The sequence below is a fragment of the Pleurodeles waltl genome, chromosome 4_2, assembly GCF_031143425.1.
Source record: "Pleurodeles waltl isolate 20211129_DDA chromosome 4_2, aPleWal1.hap1.20221129, whole genome shotgun sequence".
Classification (NCBI taxonomy): Eukaryota; Metazoa; Chordata; class Amphibia; order Caudata; family Salamandridae; genus Pleurodeles; species Pleurodeles waltl.
Window position 1 is genome coordinate 412,190,202 of NC_090443.1, and position 21,296 is coordinate 412,211,497.

A 21,296-nucleotide genomic window follows, 5' to 3' on the forward strand; every position below is an offset into this window, starting at 1 on the left:
CACTGTTGATCCCACTTGGAGACTAGCCATTCCAGTGTTACCTGGATTGGAGTTTGGAGTGGAACTTTTCTTGGGACAGGCCTTGTCTCCAGTTTGGTGTCCAGACTGACTACAGTTTCGACACCAGGCCTTTTTGGGATCAAGGTTTTTACCCTTGTACCCAGGATTGTTTTGTGAAGAGGCTCTGGGCCCACCCTCCTGTGCAGGTTTTTGGGGGCCTGTAGAAGACTCTTTACTATTTTTAGTTTTGGCTGTCTCACCACCTTTCCCCTGGGGAGGTTTTGTGACCCCTTTCTTTTGGTCACCCCCTGTGGAAGTTTTGGACACCCTAGTCTTGACCCAATGGTCCGCCTTCTTTCCCAATTCTTGGGGAGAAATTGGTCCTAGGTCTACCAGATGCTGATGCAGTTTATCATTGAAACAATTACTTAACAGGTGTTCTTTCACAAATAAATTGTACAGCCCATCATAATTACTTACACCACTGCCTTAATCCAACCATCTAGTGTTTTTACTGAGTAGTCTACAAAGTCAACCCAGGTCTGGCTCGAGGATTTTTGAGCCCCCCTGAATCTAATCCTATACTCCTCAGTGGAGAATCCAAAGCCCTCAATCAGGGTACCCTTCATGAGGTCATAAGATTCTGCATCTTTTCCAGAGAGTGTGAGGAGTCTATCCCTACACTTTCCTGTGAACATTTCCCAAAGGAGAGCACCCCAGTGAGATCTGTTCACTTTTCTGGTTACACAAGCCCTCTCAAAAGCTGTGAACCATTTGGTGATGTCATCACCATCTTCATATTTAGTTACAATCCCTTTAGGGATTTTCAACATGTCAGGAGAATCTCTGACCCTATTTATGTTGCTGCCACCATTGATGGGTCCTAGGCCCATCTCTTGTCTTTCCCTCTCTATGGCTAGGATCTGTCTTTCCAAAGCCAATCTTTTGGCCATCCTGGCTAACTGGATGTCCTCTTCACTGGGGTTATCCTCAGTGATTTCAGAGTTGTTGGTCCCTCCTGTGAGGGAACCAGCATCTCTGACTATTATTTGTGGAGTCAGGGCTTGAGTAGCCCTGCTCTCCCTAAGTAGGACTGGAGGGGGGGAATTTCCCTCCAAGTCACTATCTTCATCCTCTGAGTTGCCACCCTCAGAGGGGTTGGCCTTTTCAAACTCTGCCAAAAGCTCCTGGAGCTGTATTTTGGTAGATTTGGGGCCCATTGTTATTTTCTTTAGTTTACAGAGTGACCTTAGCTCTCTCATCTGTAGATGGAGGTAAGGTGTGGTGTCGAGTTCCACCACAGTCACATCTGTGCTAGACATTTTGCTTCTAAAAGTTGGAATACTTTTTAAGAATCTACAACTAGTTCTAGGTTCTAATTCAAACTTTTACAAACTTTTAAACTCTAAAAGAAATGCTAAACAGGATCTAACACAAGGCCCTAGCAGGTCTTTTAAGAATTTAGAAAACTTTTCAAATTGCAAAAATCAATTTCTAATGACAATTTTGGAATTTGTCGTGTGATCAGGTATTGGCTGAGTAGTCCAGAAAATGCAAAGTCTTGTACCCCACCGCTGATCCACCAATGTAGGAAGTTGGCTCTGTATGTGCTATTTCAAAGTAAGGAATAGCATGCACAGAGTCCAAGGGTTCCCCTTAGAGGTAAAATAGTGGTAAAAAGAGATAATACTAATGCTCTATTTTGTGGTAGTGTGGTCGAGCAGTAGGCTTATCCAAGGAGTAGTGTTAAGCATTTATTGTACATACACATAGACAATAAATGAGGTACACACACTCAGAGACAAATCCAGCCAATAGGTTTTGTTATAGAAAAATATATTTTCTTAGTTTATTTTAAGAACCACAGGTTCAAATTTAACATGTAATATCTTGTTTGAAAGGTATTGCAGGTAAGTACATTAGGAACTTTGGATCATTTCAATTGCATGTATACTTTTCAAGTTATTCACAAATAGCTATTTTAAAAGTGGACACAGTGCAATTTTCACAGTTCCTGGGGGAGGTAAGTTTTTGTTAGTTTTACCAGGTAAGTAAGACACTTACAGGGTTCAGTTCTTGGTCCAAGGTAGCCCACCGTTGGGGGTTCAGAGCAACCCCAAAGTTACCACACCAGCAGCTCAGGGACGGTCAGGTGCAGAGTTCAAAGTGGTGCCCAAAACGCATAGGCTAGAATGGAGAGAAGGGGGTGCCCCGGTTCCGGTCTGCTTGCAGGTAAGTGCCCGCGTCTTCGGAGGGCAGACCAGGGGGGTTTTGTAGGGCACCGGGGGGGACACAAGCCCACACAGAAATTTCACCCTCAGCAGCGCGGGGGCGGCCGGGTGCAGTGTAGAAACAAGCGTCGGGTTTTCAATGTTAGTCTATGAGAGATCAAGGGATCTCTTCAGCGCTGCAGGCAGGCAAGGGGGGGCTTCCTCGGGGAAACCTCCACTTGGGCAAGGGAGAGGGACTCCTGGGGGTCACTTCTGCAGTGAAAGTCCGGTCCTTCAGGTCCTGGGGGCTGCGGGTGCAGGGTCTTTTCCAGGCGTCGGGACTTAGGTTTCAGAGAGTCGCGGTCAGGGGAAGCCTCGGGATTCCCTCTGCAGGCGGCGCTGTGGGGGCTCAGGGGGGACAGGTTTTGGTACTCACAGTCGGAGAGTAGTCCGGGGGTCCTCCCTGAGGTGTTGGTTCTCCACCAGCCGAGCCGGGGTCGCCGGGTGCAGTGTTGCAAGTCTCACGCTTCTTGCGGGGAGTTGCAGGTTTCTTTAAAGCTGCTTCTTGAAAGAAAGTTGCAGTCTTTTTGGAGCAGGTCCGCTGTCCTCGGGAGTTTCTTGTCGTCGTCGAAGCAGGGCAGTCCTCAGAGGATTCAGAGGTCGCTGGTCCCTTTGGAAGGCGTCGCTGGAGCAGAGTTCTTTGGAAGGCAGGAGACAGGCCGGTGAGTTTCTGGAGCCAAGGCAGTTGTTGTCTTCTGGTCTTCCTCTGCAGGGGTTTTCAGCTGGGCAGTCCTTCTTCTTGTTGTTGCAGGAATCTAATTTTCTAGGGTTCAGGGTAGCCCTTAAATACTAAATTTAAGGGCGTGTTTAGGTCTGGGGGGTTAGTAGCCAATGGCTACTAGCCCTGAGGGTGGGTACACCCTCTTTGTGCCTCCTCCCAAGGGGAGGGGGTCACAATCCTAACCCTATTGGGGGAATCCTCCATCTGCAAGATGGAGGATTTCTAAAAGTTAGAGTCACCTCAGCTCAGGACACCTTAGGGGCTGTCCTGACTGGCCAGTGACTCCTCCTTGTTGCTTTCTTTGTTCCCTCCAGCCTTGCCGCCAAAAGTGGGGGCCGTGGCCGGAGGGGGCGGGCAACTCCACTAAGCTGGAGTGCCCTGCTGGGCTGTGACAAAGGGGTGAGCCTTTGAGGCTCACCGCCAGGTGTTACAGCTCCTGCCTGGGGGAGGTGTTAGCATCTCCACCCAGTGCAGGCTTTGTTACTGGCCTCAGAGTGACAAAGGCACTCTCCCCATGGGGCCAGCAACATGTCTCTAGTGTGGCAGGCTGCTGGAACTAGTCAGCCTACACAGACAGTCGGTTAAGTTTCAGGGGGCACCTCTAAGGTGCCCTCTGGGGTGTATTTTGCAATAAAATGTACACTGGCATCAGTGTGCACTTATTGTGCTGAGAAGTTTGATACCAAACTTCCCAGTTTTCAGTGTAGCCATTATGGTGCTGTGGAGTTCGTGTTTGACAAACTCCCAGACCATATACTCTTATGGCTACCCTGCACTTACAATGTCTAAGGTTTTGTTTAGACACTGTAGGGGTACCATGCTCATGCACTGGTACCCTCACCTATGGTATAGTGCACCCTGCCTTAGGGCTGTAAGGCCTGCTAGAGGGGTGTCTTACCTATACTGCATAGGCAGTGAGAGGCTGGCATGGCACCCTGAGGGGAGTGCCATGTCGACTTACTCGTTTTGTCCTCACTAGCACACACAAGCTGGCAAGCAGTGTGTCTGTGCTGAGTGAGAGGTCTCCAGGGTGGCATAAGACATGCTGCAGCCCTTAGAGACCTTCCTTGGCATCAGGGCCCTTGGTACTAGAAGTACCAGTTACAAGGGACTTATCTGGATGCCAGGGTCTGCCAATTGTGGATACAAAAGTACAGGTTAGGGAAAGAACACTGGTGCTGGGGCCTGGTTAGCAGGCCTCAGCACACTTTCAATTGTAAACATAGCATCAGCAAAGGCAAAAAGTCAGGGGGCAACCATGCCAAGGAGGCATTTCCTTACAAACACCTACATTTGTACCTGCACCTACACCTGCACCTGCACCTACACCTTCCTGCACCACCATCGGGCACTCGCGTTTCCAATGACCTACGATTCCGCACACGTGACACGGCATCACCTTCTTCATTGCCTGCACACCCGTCACAACAGTGTTCAAATCCGGACCATTATTCACAAAACCTCCTCTGCCTCTGCCTCTGGCCTGTGGCTGAAACGCCATGTTTCCCTGCAACTGTAACTGCGGTTGTGGTACCTGCTGTTGGAACCCTTGCATCCCTTGCAAGCCTTGCAGACCTTGCAAACCTGTTTGAACTGCCTTGAGCTGCATCATCATCACCTTCTCCTTCAACCTTTTCTGTTTCACCTCAATTTCGTCGCTACAGTATTTCGCATAAGTCAAGACTTCGTCAATCGGTTTAGACTGCCAACAAATCAAGTGCGACTTTATCATTTGACTTATCTCTGGCCTCAGCCCTTCCACAAATCTGAAGACAAAATGGAGCATGTCCTTCGCCTCTATGGTTTCCGTGCCACTGAAATTCTTGAACGCCTTCAACAACCTCTCATAGTAACTATGAATCGATTCTTTAGTTTCTTGGGCAGTTCGGTCAATCTTCTGCCAATCCACGTTTTTCGCAGGAACCTTCGTTTTCAAATGCTCAATCACCTTGTAGTACAAGCTCATCACCAAAGGCGATGGTGCACCTGTCTCCCTGTTCCTCTCTGGTTCACTTGTCGGCCAACCTACGGCTCTTTTGCAATCCTCCCACAAATCTGCCGGAACCACAATCTCAAAGAGAGTATTCAGGTCTTCCCAGAGACATTTTGCAAGCTTCACAAACCTATCAGTCTGTTGGTACCATTCAATTGGTTTCTCTCTCAGTTTGGGAAAATCGTCCGTAAAAGACTGAATGTCACTCCTGTGCCATGGTACATGTACTAATTTTCCTCCTGCTGTCTCCCTCATTGGCAACATTGTTACTGTATCACTACTCTGCGGTATTTTCTCATTGTTCTCTGTAGCACTGTCCCTCCTCTTATCCTTCCTCTTTACCCACCTGTTTTCCCATTTGTCTAAGCACCTCCACACTTGTGCACTCTGCAGCAATTCTCTAAGGTGCGTCTTCATGCCTGCTGACCTCATGTGTTCAAAATCTGTGGTCCCAAAATCTAACCTGTAGCTCCTGCTCAAGTGTTTCGTCTTGTCTATGTCAACCCCGTTTCTGTCAGCTGCTTCCTGCAAGCTCTTATGTATCTTGTTCACTTCCTTCGTAATCCTGGGACATAGATACCTCAGCTCTTCTTCCGTGTAGGACTCTAACCTGTTCACACCCATAGTCCCTTCCACCAATTCTTGTGCTTCCATGTTCAACCTGACCCTATTCATGTAGTCTTCTCCTTTTCCACTAACTGGACTTTGTGTGGAATTCAGACTGTTGAACCACTGGGTCAACTGTTGCGCATTCACCCCCATCAAGGTAGCGTTTACATCAACTGCCATCGATGGCTGCGGCAGCTTTTCAGTGTTCGATGTGAGAGGTATTATCAGTGGGGGGCTCGACCTCACCAGTGTTGACTGAGCGCATACGGGACTAAACTCCATCAAGGACCCAGACCCAGTTGGCTGAGCCGCTATCGGAGTTATCCCTGGAATGTTTTCTATGCACCTTCTTTCTGTCCCATTCTGCAGCATTGATCCCTGACCGTTCAGACCCAAATTAGGCTGACTATACAGAGGTACCGCTGGACCTACAGTAATGGGCAAGGATATCGCGTCTGGGTTCTGTCCATTCCCCATGTTCTGAGGCATGTTCATTCCCACACCATGGGTCATCATTGTTGGCATGCCCATCTGGCTCCCCGTCATTTGAACATGTGCATTTCCTCCCTGCATCTGCTTTTGAGGCATCAAAAACTGAGTTGATTCCGCTTGTGCCATTGTTGGGTTGTAACCATTCTGCCCTCCCATTGCGGCTGGGTCTAAAATCCTTCCTGCACTGTTATCGTTACTGTAGTACCCTGGCATCTGCGGCTGATAACTTTCTGCTGGTTTCAACACGGGCACATCTGGATATATTCTCCTAACCTGCGGTATCTGCGGGGTGAGCAATAAACTCGGGTCTTTAGATCCCGATAACGCTCCTGGACTCTGTGTTTCACTGTTCTGTACCGGTGCCGGAGGGGCAGAACTGGTACTTGGACCTTGTCCATTCTCTGCATAAGGCGGTGGACGGTCGTTCAGCAATTGCATTATCAACTCCTCATCCTCTAACTCCTCATCTCTTCTCAACTTTTCCTCGTCCTCTCTATCCTTGGAACACTTCCTGTCTGTCTTACAGGTGGCTTTCTTACCTGTCTCCTCTCCTTCCTTAGTAATTGCGGGGAATAATTTTATCCCCTGCAATACATCTGACCTCCACACCTTCTGTGCATTATCCCACCTAGCATCCGCTAGTGTCTTTTCTACCTTCCTCATTCTGGTCTCGAACTTCTTCTGCTGTTGCTGTCTGGCCATTAGTTCCCAAATTGCTAGAGCCTCAAACTGTGCTGGCCTTGGAGGCACCTTCATGTCGTACATCGTGAATCTCAAATTCTCTAAAATCCTTATATTGAATGTCCCATGTATCGGGAACGCTACGCTCCCATGTTTCTCTGTCAACTTGTGCCATTGCTTTAGCCATAGACACGGAGCTACCCCCTTCTCTTCCATTACAATGTAAGCTGGTGTACCTTCAGGCGGCGTCTCCTCTCCTACGCTCGCTTTGATGTAAGACTCCCCCTTCATCGCGCTCCTAAATGCTTTAAGGAATTTCATTTTCTCGTCTTTTATTTCACAAAGTTTATAATCAATATGTGACCTTTATTCCACAAAATTTGTAATCAATAGGTGACTTTAATTCCCGGAATACTCTTCACCTGCCTTTCCCCTTCCAATCGAGTGCCACGGACTGCGTCCAATCCGTGCGCGACCCTTCTCTTCAACCAACCTATCCCAGCGCGGCTCTTAGTGACGTCATATTCACACACACTGCGGCTGACAAAGCCTCGCGGCTAGTCCTCCTTCACTCACCTCCTCTTCGTAACAACTTCTGCATATATTGCGAGCTACCAAAAAATAAAACAGATCTGTCGGTTTACTACAGGAAGGGTAACACAGTCGCTTCAGGACCTTAGGGACCTTTCACCAACCTTGGCCACTATTCGATCTCTTTCACCAGCCTCGGCCGCTATTCCGTCTTTCTCAATCCCCACATTCGCAAGCAAATCTGACCCGCAGACTTACTCTCAACTTGTCAATGATCTGTTCTAGTGCACTTAGAATCTTGTCAAAGCCCGAAGTCGAAGTTTCTTACACTCCTTAACACACGTACCGACTCATTGACCACGCCCGATCAACCTACTAAACCGCCCAGACCACAACATGGATCAACATACTCCGGAGTCTCTTGACCTCGCAGGGCCCGTCTCAACAACAACAACCACGTGGACCTTTTTATGCACAAAGCGCCAGACGCACATGAAGTTCGACGACTTCCCTACTCTCACACTCGGAGCCGCACCTCCGCTATCTCCATGAAGTTCGACGACTTCTCTACTTCTACACTCGGAGTCGCACCTCCGCTATCCTTAAAAAGAAAACCCTCGCAACCTTTTCACACACTCTGCGGCAATAAGCTGTGCAAGCGCAAAACCCTAACTTCACTCATACCATCACTAGTACCGCCAACGCTGTTTCCACACCTCCGTTCTCTCCATTCGCAAGCTCCGAGATCCCGGGAAAGTCGCGGTGGACCTAGCCCATCATCATCTTGTCAATCAGTTTTACCCAAGAAAAATCTAATTCAACCTCTCGAATGGGGTCTCAAAATGCGTAACCGTTAATACGACACCATGTAATTTAATAGTACAGGGTCCCAAAAGACGAAACCATCCTCTGCTACCATCTACTGATAGAGCGGAACGTGGTAATAATTTACCTAAGTTTGGACGCTCTTTAGGCCGATGAATCTTTTGACTAAGTGGGAACTCTCTGTACTCTTATATCGATCAGTCGCATCAAATCAATAATCAATAACGAACATAAGCAACACCTTGAACAACATAACACTTAACAATTAATCCAGAATACATTTCGGCGAACCCTGACCTTTCAGTCAGGAAGAACCACACCAGTTTATTGCAAAGTTAGTGAATTTATTTCCCTATATTAACAAAGCTAGCACAATGTAAATGTTTCTCAACACCAAATGATATCATATATGAACATTAATAGCTGTCCATAACGTCGAAACAAGTGTAATCTATGTAGCATTTGAATCACAAGGCATTCGATAATAGCAATGCAAATCACTAATACGATAATCTGTAATGAGCTAATGGCATACATTTAGTCAGCATAACAAGATCTCCAATTGCATCGTGCGACATATGGAATCCTCATCTAACCTCAAATTAGCATCGACATGTGGGACTTCATGCAAAAACAATTTAGCAACATTAATTTAGAAAAACTCCTAACTAGGGACCTTGTCAAAATCAGCAGTTGGTTACCTAAAAGAAACACAATGCAATTTTACAATTTCCTTTCATATTTACCAATTACGATCAGCATACAAGGAAGCCTTCGTCTCACAGGTACCGTTCTTCGGTCATCATGGGTACCGTTTCGATCGGCATAGGACTGGGCAAAGGGGCAAGGGTGAACGGGGCAATTGCCTCACGGCGGCAAGGTAAAAATATTACTTCATGCAAAGGGATCAAATCAAAGTTAAAGTCTCTAGGGCAAGAATCATTAAAGTCTCTTTCTCTCGATTAGAGAAAGAATCAAAGTCTCTTTCAAAATGGCGTCGCAGCAAAGTGGGCCATAATAGCTAAGAAGTCTGCAAAATGGCGGGTATCGAGCTGGTAATGGCGCTAATTTCTTCTCGTGCACCTGGTTTTTATAGACAACAGTTCGAGTCCAGTAGGGTCTCCATTGGAGGGTTCATAGGTTAGCTTCAAATTGACCAATCAAAAACGACAGTTCTCAAGCCTTTACTTAAGCATACATTATCCTTGGAGATGGGTACGCAAATCGCAACATTGTTTCCCAATTAGCTTACTCTCAGAGCCTCCATTGTCCGCACCTGCAAGTCGACCTTGAATTAAAGAGAAAATATGCCAGGCTGGCACTAACTTTAAGATAAGCATGTGAACAGTTTCTGTGGAAAAGTACAGCTTCAAGCAAGAATACACGTTTAATAGCACAGTGGAAAAATACGAGCATCTAAACCGTGAGACCAGGCAACTAGGCCAAAGCCTCCGCTAAAGTAATGCTAAGCTAAAACATTTCAAACAAGCAAATCGTAGCACACGTTTATGATTATGTCGGATTAGTGCAATTCTAATTCACCACGTTATATAAAGCACGCGTATAAATGATGGCAAACTACTCTGAGGGCACATTTTGTCCCCGTACAATCTTTATTAGTTCGGTTAAAGTCACACATGATTATTCCAGCACTACGTTTTACAGATTTATCTAGCCACTCAGTGGCCATGCCATATAGCTTTGCATGGCTTGATAAATCAAATGCAAGGGTTGTGCCATTTTTGCGCCACATTGCATGGCGGAAAATTAGTGCTATTCCTTTGATAAATATGCCCCTTATCTGAGAATTATGAAAGAGCAAATATGTAAAACAAAAACAGTAATTGACCAAAAAAACACTATTAACCATAATTGAGGTGTTATCAGCCCCTCACTCTCCTGGGCCTCAATGCAACTGCACCTGGTCCACTAATAATAGTTACAGCCCTGAATAGCGGGCGGCTGTGTACTCCACCTCTTTCATCCCTTCCCACCCTGTCTGGCCACCATTCCATTCTTGAAACAGAATCTCTGTCATTAAAAAAAGCTCCTACGTGTTGCCCTCCACTTTGCAGAAAGGGTTTCCTCAGCTCTAATGCTTGCAAGTCCACATGCCTCTTTTCGAAAGTAAGACAGTCATGGTTGTGACGTAGTGGGTCCCTCGTACCCCTGGGCCCCAGAGCCAATTCACCTGCTTCACTAATGATAGCTACTTCCTTGCAAAGCAAAGCAAGCAGTCTCCTCTACTCTTTGTAACAACTGATCTTGACCCAGTCCCCCTCTCTACTATCTATCTGAGGGCCAAGCTAACGTGTCTCATCTGCTTCGATGTTCCCTTCCCTTAGGCCATTGGTACAAGCCTAAAGCAACACGGCATTGCAAGGGTGCACTTGGACCTAATACAAGCAAGGAAGGATAGTAAAACACCCATATCACTGAATCTAGGTCCACTGCACCGGCAGCATCACTGATATACCTACTGCCCTACGAAGTAGGTTTCCTCCTCTGCCGAGACCACAAACTCCTAGGCCTAAGGCTCAATGTACCCTTTGTGCCCACTTGTGTAATAAAAAGGGACAAAAGCACCATGTCTTGACCTGTGTTTATTGGGCCCAGTTCTTGCAAGGAATATTCCCCACACCTCCACTGTTTTGCTAGTAAGACAGCCATAATTCGGGTGCAGTAGCTCTCTTACACCTTTGGTCCCAATGTCACTGCACCTGCTTCACTAATGGTAGCGATCGCCCTTTCTTAAAAAAAAGAAAATAAACAATCCCCAAGTGATGTTACTAGAAAGAAATTAACAAATGTAAAGGCTCCTTTGGAACCAGTATAGGCTTTAATTGATGGCATCACTTGAAGTTTTGTTATGGTAAAGACATTATTTTTGAAAGGTGACATGGAAAGTCTCCTTTCTATGGACAAACACATACATCTGCAGTCACTGCATTAACAAAATAAAGTTTCTTAGCATAAAAAAGCGCATTTCCCTCTGATTACTTTACATTTAATTTATTTTTGATCTAAGGTGTGTGGGTTATGTTATCTGAAGTTACCTGAAGGTGAAAAAGGAACAACATACTTAATTTTCTTCTTTTTAGTCATGTCTTTGACCATGGCATTCAGAATCACAGTTCTCATCCTTTGTTTGTATGGAATTGTAAATGAAGACAGCCTGGAAAAGCGCCAAATAAACAAAGTCATGCTTTCAGGCCCTCTTCATTTACAAGTACCAACTGATGAATTTGCACCCTCTGGGAATACAATAGCAGTTTGCAGACCTCTGCTCTAACCGTTGTTGTTACCTATTTTGGGGTGGCTACGTATATACAAGGTCTTGTCTCATAAGCTATGTCTGTGAAATATAGGTGGTTAGTGTAAAAGTTCTATATGCCTCATTGACAAAATAGGTCTGTGCCATGTATGGAGTTACTGTACTATTTAAGTATGCCGTGTCCACCCAATATTCCAGGCCTTCACGCTTTCACCTGGAGTTGACAGTGCCCATGTTTCTTGTCTGTGTCCCAGTATTGTTTGTAGTGGCTTAAATCTACTTTTGTACCTAAAATCACCACCTCCAGATCCTGGGGCTATGCCCCTTGTTCTAGTGTGTTGCACGTTCCCACAGTACCATTGTCTTGAATTCTCCAAATCAATTTTCTTACAGTTTCATTATGGCATCTTTAAGGGGGATCTCGATGTGTATCTTGCCTGTGGGTGATGGTTGGGCTGCTAGTATGTTGGCCCTGATTCCCATTGTCTAGTAACTTCTTCTAGTCTTTCTTATTTGCTTGACATTGTATCTGTTTGGTTCTGGTCTGTGGATCGATAGGAACCGTTGTTCTCTCTTGGTTGTTGGAATTTTTCAATAGGAGTTGGTTCCAGAGATGAAATCAATCTAATTGATCGAGTGCGGCACAGCCTGTGGTGTGCCTTTTGCAGTTGATTAACATGGTTGTGGGATCCAGAAGGCCATTTCAAAGTCTAGCTTTTTCAGCCTGGATCTGAAGGCTAGGAATCATTTCCGCTTTTGCAATATTCTTTGGAGAAGATGAACGTTTTGTGCTCTCCATATTTGGATGGGCCCTGTTGCTTAGCAGCCTGGATGACTTGTCACACCAGTTGGTGTTTTAGGAAGCAGGCAATCACTTGTCTCAGGCTAATTCTTTTGACATTTTGTACTCTGATCCTGTGAACCTGTAGTAATTCAATTTGTAGACTGAATATCATCGCCAGGAGCTCTAGGATAACTTGTTGCAAAGGCTATTGAGTTGTTTCACATTTTTTTCAGGATTCTTCAGAATCGTAATGTGTCTTGGTGGTTCCTGTCTTCCAGTTCTGTGATTTACTTCTGCATGCTCCAGTAATGTTGCTCCTGGTCTACAGCTGCCATCATGTTCTGTCCCATGGTGGTTATTCTGTCTTCAGCTGCGACTAAGCATGCATTGAAGGAGGGTATTTCTGCCCTGATCGACATCACCTCTAAGGATGTCTTCGATGTATTGTTCTCTACTCAGGTCATTGATGTTATTAGGGTTGCCAGTTATTTACGATGGTTTTCATAGTTGCTTCTTGTGCCACATTATCCTGTTTTTTTACTTGCTTTTTTGAGTTTTACCTGCCACTACCTTTCTGAATAAACGCTGTCTGTTTGGTTTCAACAGCTGTATAATCCACTCTTAAAGGGTGAGGCATGGGCTTGCTGGTTCTGCAATTTGATCGAAGCTGGGATGTTTCTTGTTAATTCAGTTGATTCATGTGACGTACTTTAGAAGTCATTGTTGTACAGTTTGTGGCACAGCCTGGCGCTTATCATTCTATACAACTTAAGAGCTACCAATGTTTCTTCTCAGCCCCCGTGCTGTCAGTTATATCCCTTACAGGAATTATCATGTGTTATTGAGGTCTGTGCATTTGCTTGGGAGTTATTAGTAAATCATGCTGAGCTATGTTTCAAGACATGTAGTAATGTCTGTTACGCAATTCTTATAAGCTCCCATTTTATGTTTATTTTCCGTAATGAACAAGTTACTTGCCTTCTTTAATGCTATATTTGGTTAAAAAAAACTCTATCTTGCCTCAGGTTCCTTACCTTAGAATATTCCCTAGGTGTTAAACTGGATCCGGAATTGTTTTAGCAAACTCCTTGCCCACTAGTAGGTGGCGCCATTCTGCACAGAGTGGCATTGTCTGCCCCGGAAGTGATATACGTGGTGCCTATACAGGTGCAACCCCAGCATGCTGAAAACAGTTCTTGACTGTTTTTCTGCAACAGAATCACAGAGGAGGAATGGCTAGTGTGCCAAAGTGAGGTCCTGAAGGGTGTCTTTAATTGTTAATGAAATACAGTTCGCAGAACAGAGAGGGTTGGAGGGTCAGTAAGTAATCTGCAGCTAGATATAGCCCCTAGCAGGCAAGGAATTACCCAAGGTAAGTGACTTGTTCACCTGAAAAGGATTTCTAGCTGCATATTCCTTACCTTAGAATAGACACCAAAGAAATATCTCCCCGGAGGTGGGTCTGCAGACTGTTAGACTAAGAAGTCCTTGAGAACCAAACAGGCAAAGTGCCATCATGCCAGACCTGACTGTCAAGGCAGTAGTTTGTGGCAAATGTGTGCAGCAATACCCACATAGTGGCCTGACAGATATACAGAGCTTTAGCTCTGGTGGAATGAGCTTGTAAGCCATCCAAGGACAAACCACCTAGAGATTGTTCGTTTGTGAACTGCTCTGCATTCCTACGCACTGGTAAAATCAACAAAGAGTCGACCCAGATGTTTTTGGCATGATCGATGTAAAATTATAGGATTCGTTTTGGGTCCAGACAGTGGAGTATCTCCTCTTCCTAGGTAGGATGAGGGGGTTAAAAAACATAGGCAGTTTGGCAGTCTTCCTGACATGAAAAGGAGTAACTAACTTTGGTAAAAAGGAGGCAGGGGTCCCAAAGACCAGTTTGACTGGAAAAATGGTTGTGTTCGGGGATGGACCGTAAGGTCCTGCAACTCATTAACCCTCTGAGCAGCTATTATTCCCTCAAGGAAGAGTTTTGATGCTGAGCAGTCTTGGAGGGCAGCTGTTGACAGGCTAAAATGGTGAGCATATGAGGAAAATTAACCAATCTTTGAGGTAGGGGAATACTGAGACCCCTAACCGCTGCAGATGTGCTGCAACCATTGCCATCATTTCTGTAAACACCCGAAGGGCAGTGGTAAAGCCAAAGGGGAGCACAGTGTACTGGTATTGCTCTTGGTATTCCGTGAACCACAGGTAGCACCTGTGGGCAGGCACGATGCAAGATGCCTACCTCCACATCAACAAGTCCAGCGCTACCATCCAGTTTCTAGGGTCGAGGGAAGTCAGAACCTGAGCCAAGTGAGCATGTTGAATTTTTCCATTTTCAGGAAGTAGTTGAGAGGGCATAGATCGAGGATAAGATGGAGGCCTCCATTTTATTTCAGCACCAGAAAGTAGCGGAATAGTAACCACGGCCCTCTTCTGATGCTGGCACTTTCTCGATGGCTCCTTTGTCCATAAGAGCCAGTACTTCCTGTCACAATAGAGATAAGTGGTCCTTGGTCAGCTGATTGGTGAACTGTGGTAATGGCGCTGGAGCCTGTTGGGATGGGAAGGCATAATCCCACTTGACGATCTGAAGCACCCACTCTGGAGTTATTTCCTGCTACTTGGGCAAGTGGTGCCAGATCCTGCCACCAACCAGGTGCCCACGGTTGTAGGAGGGCAAACTAAAAAGAGGCTTCTAAGTTGCTGGGTGGGATGGATTGGGTTGACCATAGACTTTCATGAGGCATGTGGGAGCCACGTCCACAGCCACGAAAGGACTGTGATGCCTTCTGGTCGTGGTGGCTTGGGAGAAATGGATGCTGCTGATAGCCCCTATCTTAGCCACAAAATGGTTGAAAGGTGGCTTGAGAATGTTGCAGGGCAGTAGTGAGGCCCAGTGACCCAGCAGTAGCCCTACTGTCCTTAAATCGTTTCAGAGCCGAATCCACCTTGCCTCCAAAAAGGCGACTCCCATCGAAGGGAATGTCCATATGGATGCCTTGACCTTCTCCAAAAAGCCAGTTGTCCTCAGCCAGGCATGACGTTGAAGCACGACCGTGGAAGCAATGGGAATATCAGGGAAGCACAGAATGGACCCAGTGTCAGATTCCAGCTCCACAAAAACAACTTGGGATAGGGGCCAGAGAAAGAAGACACACTAGCAGACTTTGACAAAACATTGAAAAAAATCAGTCAAAAATCACTGTGGGGAGCACGTCCAAATGTGCACTGATGGCGCAGAAAAGAAAGAACTGAGGTCAGAGTGCTGAGATGTGCCCTCTATAGGCACAGCTCACATCACTTTCAGCTCAGACGATGCCAATGATGTCACCTACAGATGCACAAGGGGATTGCTAAAAAATGTCCAAATCCAGTCTGACGCCTGGGGAATATTCTAATCTAAAGTGAAGAATCTGCAGCTGAAAGCCTCTATCAGATAGATAAGGGTAGTCTGAGACTCTGAGCCTTGCATTTGGTGTAAGGTATTGTTGAATGTCGTGTTTTGGCAGGATGGGCCATTCCAATATGTCTGCTGGGGAGCTAGTGGACTTGTCTTCTTTCTATTTTGTCAGTTACCAGTTGCATCGGGTTTCACCTCCTTTACGCCTCCAAGCTTGCAATCTCCGGGCCCCACTCTGCCAGTACTTCTACCTGCTGGGTGAGCCTTCTTATCCTTTTGTTCTCCCTTTCCATTTCTTGTCCTGCTTTGTACCCTCATCTTCTCCATGGCCTATCTCAGAGCTCTCCTCCAGTGTGCATGGCGGTGGCCTGTCCTGGCTCCTGGTGAGTCTCCAACCATGCTATTACACCACCTGTGGTTGTGGGTTAGTGTGCACGTGGATCGGCCAATTTATATGGATCTTGGATGGATGATCTCTGGAAGAGCTTAGTGAAATGCAGTCATCTTCTTGGGCATCAAGCCCCCCCCCCCCATCATTATGAGACATGTATGCGTCTTTTCTAGCCCTGACAAAGTCACTCACATGATGAAACAATTGGTGGCTGGACAGGAGTACCTTTTAAAGAATGAAGTTTGGAATAAAAGAAGATTGGATTGCGGGACACTTTTTGAACTATTCGTCGTTTAAGGTCTGTTATGAGACTAATATTGTGGTGTACCAGCACTTGTATGTCTTACAAAGTAAACCGTCTCTTCAAAAGTTAAGGTGCCACATAGATGATGCAAAATAAACAAGCATTTGCAATGTAACGGGTCTCGCATTTGCTCGAGTTAGAGCTATTAGCGTTGTAAACTCCTAGTCGGACTGTTCTTGCCACACAAATTAAAAGAAAAAAATGCAGTGCGATCGCGCTGTGTAAAATGCAGCACAATCGTGCTGAAATTGAAAATGGAAAAATATGTGTGCGATCGCACTACGTAAACCCCAGCGCGATCACGCTGTGTGGAAAATAAAGAGATAAAGTAGTCCGGAAACCATGGAGCCTGTTTTTATTAGTTGGTCAGTGCGCTTTAGGAGGGCTAAACACCAGAAAAGGTATGACGTATGCATGCCTTTAACAAATGAAAGCAAGTGGATTTTAAAAGGCAAGCCCAGAACCAATAAGTGACTGACGTGACATGGGCGTGGTTAGAAGCCCCAAGAGAGATTACAACAGGGGACAGAGCGCTGGGCGCTCGCCCCTAACAAAGGGAGCAGTAGGACATTCCCAGTTATATGTAATGTGCTGACAACTAAAAGGATCCATAATCCACCAACAATCTAAACTGAATGCTCAAATGCCTTTCTTTCTATCAGAGTGTTAAACATTGGAAAAGAGACACTGGCGTATGCTCTACAGAGTGTTGTTTGTGGTGTTTTTGGGGCATTCGTTAAGTAAATTGGCAACAAACCTGTTCCTTCGTGTGTTTAGTATAATTTAGACAGCACCATAAATCTTTGATGAGTGTGTTTACCGCAATGGTTGCTTAGGGAGTGTCAGATGAAGTACACCTCTTTGATGAGCACCAACAAAAAACATAACCGATGCCAGAGCTGCTCTTTCCAGAAGGGCTTTGAAAGGTATTTATATAGTCAATATGCCCAAAAATATCATTTTTTTTTTTAAAGAAAGACTCTCTCTGGTGTGGCGCCCACTCCCTGTTTTATTAATCCATATGTCTATGTCTCAGCAGGAAACAGACTTTTGAGCAGGCAATTTAGAATGTCTTTGGGGGTTCTTTATGCGTGTTTGGGAATTTTTACACCTTAGCTGGCAATGTAAAACAGTTCCTTGCTTTCTAGGACTCTAGGCCAGTTGGCAGATTCGCCGTGCCTTTTCAGCTGCTTTAGGGGCTGTTATGAAACGTTTGGATTACTTCCAAGAGCATTCAGAGCCCGATCCTTCAACTTCTCAAGAGTACTTCCACAGAAGAGACCGGGCTCAGGGAGTAAGAACTTGTTTGTATAGGCTCCGATGCTATTGTCTTTCAGAGAAGTATACAGAGGAGGCAAAGCACTCAGGCACACATTTACTAAATGTTGCATGGGCCCTCGCGTGACACAACGCAAATGTTAGCGTCAATTTACTTGCCATTTTAAAGGTCCCTGCGAGCGGCTCTAAATTTTGTTGCATCAGGTGAATGCATGCTTCAGTAAATATGAGCCTTAACGTGTGGGTGAAAACTGACAGGTTATGCATCATAGGCTCCTGTAGATCGTGATTTACCTGTTCCTGCTATCGGCGAATGAACAGCAGCAACCATTGGCTGCTAGAGCTCGAACATGGCAGACTACATGCATCTGACGAGGCTTTCTAATTATGTCAGTAGAACTGGGTGAATGTTGACTGGCATGGCACAGCTATCCCAATACACCACACCTGCTTGCTGGGAAGATATTTCTGGACTAAGTATTTCCAGCAGCTAGGAATGTGGGAGATGGAGAACTTTCTTGACAAAGGAGTGGAAAGAACCAATTGCTAAATAATGGGTGGGACATGGGAGCTAGCACTTGCAGCTGAAGCAAAGAGGGTGGTGCGGTGTAAATTTGGCTCCACCCCTGATGTCGCTACTTAACCAATATATATACGTAACATGACATATAATGTGTGTTCTAAACATTATTAATGTAAAGTGATGCACTCAAATTCAGTAATGAAGTGCATTCACTGTAAAATTAGTAATCATTTGAAATAAATAAGAAAACCCATGCTCATGTTAATGTCTTCTTAGGAACGAGAAATCTCTGTAGAGGTGTACACCAATGTTTTGTAGTTTAATGTAAAAAATGTAGTTCTGGGTTACACTTTTGTTTCTGTATTCTTAAATGTATTGCATTTATTCTAACTGTAACATGAAGCTTTATTTGAGATTATGTAACTGATATTTATATGAATGTTTAAAATGAATATCTATATAAGTAACATAAAACTTAATGCGCATTAGTGAATAATATTCTAATGTTGTCCTGACTATGCTTGTATTTCTTTCAACGTGACAAACTGTTTTTCATTTCTGCTACAGTGTCATTCTTTGCAGGTGCTTTCATACAAAATGTTAGTTGGAAACAGATGTGCTATTGACTTAATAGAGTGTCTGGGAAAAAGACCTTGATGGAAGGACATGGAGACACGGAGTTTGAGATGACTGTCCCTTTTTCACATACGTTGCCAATGATCTCTAGAGGACCAAGGACAACAATGTTCTCAGGATTGCTATGGGAGAAACTTAAATGTTTCAACTTACAATGTGAAACTGAAGAAGACAATGACATCTCCTGATGTCAAGAGTGAAGAGGGATGTTGCTAACAGAAATGTGTAGTATTAACTACTGCTCTCAAAGATTGATTTTAGGCACTATCCCTTTGGACTTTGAGAGGTACAGACCTCTGAATTTCCCCTTGTCCCTTTGCTGAATGTGGCTTAGGTTAACACTTAACTTTCTTTAAGAAGACTCTTGGCTGAGCTTCTGAAATGCGGACACCTTCTTTTGTTTTTCCCTATATGCCTATGCATATAATTTTCCCATTCGCCATAGCTTTTTGGCTTTTTTGAAACTTTCCCCACCATTTTTATAGATTAGTTTAGGTAGATGACCTAAATTGTACCCATGAATAGGAAAGAACACTGAATACTTTTCTTTGAGCATCAAATTGTATTGCCGATATTTTGTATTGCTGTAACCGAATTCTTGGTTTGCCTTATGCTAATTTACCTACACTTCTTCAGGGGGTTTGGTTATCCTGTTGTTATTCTGTATCGCTACAGCATGTTTTATAGTTTTGTTTATATTAACCTGACTGTTAACTTGTAATAAAATCCTTAACTTTATTTCGGATTTTGATTCTTATTGTGTGACCAATTGGTTACACTGTAAATTGCAGTTGGTTTGGTTGAGAGCTAACTTCCTACATCTTTTAAATTGAAGAAAAAAAAAACGTATCACCTAAGGAAGATAGGCGAAATGTTCCATCAAGATCTTTCACAAAGAAACGCACGGATAGGTATATTTATGAAAATGTATTGCAATGCAGCACAGCAACCAAAGTTGCTGTGCTGCATAAGAGGAAGAAAGCGTGGTAGTGCCAAATCTACAGAGATATGGCATTATCCTGCTCTCTCCACAATGCTGGGTGGTCAACAAAGCTGACAGTGCCATGCACACACCTTTGCACCATAATGCAAGAGTGTGCATGTGATGTCTAGTGTAGGTATTGTACTGGAAGAGTACCCTTCCAGTACAAAATATTATGCTAAAACTAATTTTTAAACGTTTCCTAGATTATTTGTATTCTGTACAGTGCAGAAAACACACAAAGCCAGAAAAGATTGGAGAAATAGAAGCATTTTCCCTGATAACACCACTGTCAAAACAGTGTACTTTTTAGAGACAAAATCTTGCCTGCTTTTTTAGTGTATAGGGCTTTGCGTCAAAATTCATGGGTAGCTGCAGGGGAATGCCCATGTACCACCCACGGAACGCTCCCTTGATGCTAAGTAATGCAAAGTAGCACTAGGTGCTGCTCTGCATTACTTTTGGGTGAATTTCCAACAGTAAATTTCAAATAAACAATTTGCGTCAATTTGTGTAACTTTTGTAACTGAAACCAGGCACAAAGTTGTAGCAAAGTTGTAGCAAATGTACCCCTGAGTTTGGGCTCACAATCAGATTCTTCATACTCAGTGAGTCAAGGGGCCAGCAACCACCTGACGCCTCAGCACTTTAGCCTGAAGGCACACCTCTGAAAACTAAAACAGAGTGATAACATCAACCAGAAGTCTGTAGTTTCTGTGTAGTGTCAAGTCAGGTTGTTGCCAGAATATCATACCCTAAAATATCTTTTCGTAAATACCTTTACAAAAATTCCACTCCAGTGGAGCTTGTAAAAGAATATCTATGCCCAATCGGACAACAGTTTTAAAAATAATATTTATGACACAATATTTTCACCAGATCAATCAAAATGATATATATATATATATATATATATATATATATATATATATATATATATATATGATGCCACCACGTTAACTAGAGATATAACTTTGTAAAAGAAAAAAATGATAATTATAATATAATACGGAGATTATTTGTTACTGGTTATTGTGTAATTACAGCATTTTATATGCACATCCTGGATGCTTTTATCAAATGTCAGACTTTGATATTGGGTTCCTTCTCCAAGCTTGACCAGAGATCCTTTTAGTTGAGATCATGCATCCCATGAGCATAGTTTGTTAGATCAGACATCTGTCTTCACCAGTGATTTAAATAGGCAGGTACTATCAGGTACTCAGTACCTGCACTTCTTTAATTTGGCAGGGCTAAAACTTGCACTTCTCAGCACTGACCCAATGCTTTTAATGGGAGGGTACTGGCACTTTTCGGCAACAAACAGGTACTCTGCACTTCTATATTTCCAGGTGAGCTGGAATGACTGATTGCAGCTGATAATTCCTCCCTTTAATACCTGCATTTTCCCAATTCAGCATAGGGACTAACATGTTTTTTCCGACATTGTGTTTCCTGAGGGAGATTTCTCTTGCACCTGGTGCAACTCCGAGTCTGGTGAGCCATCCAACTCGCATTTGACGCCTTGATGTTCTCAGATTAGGGTGTGCCTCACACCTGCACACCACACCTCGGGTAGCTTTTAATCCTAAAATT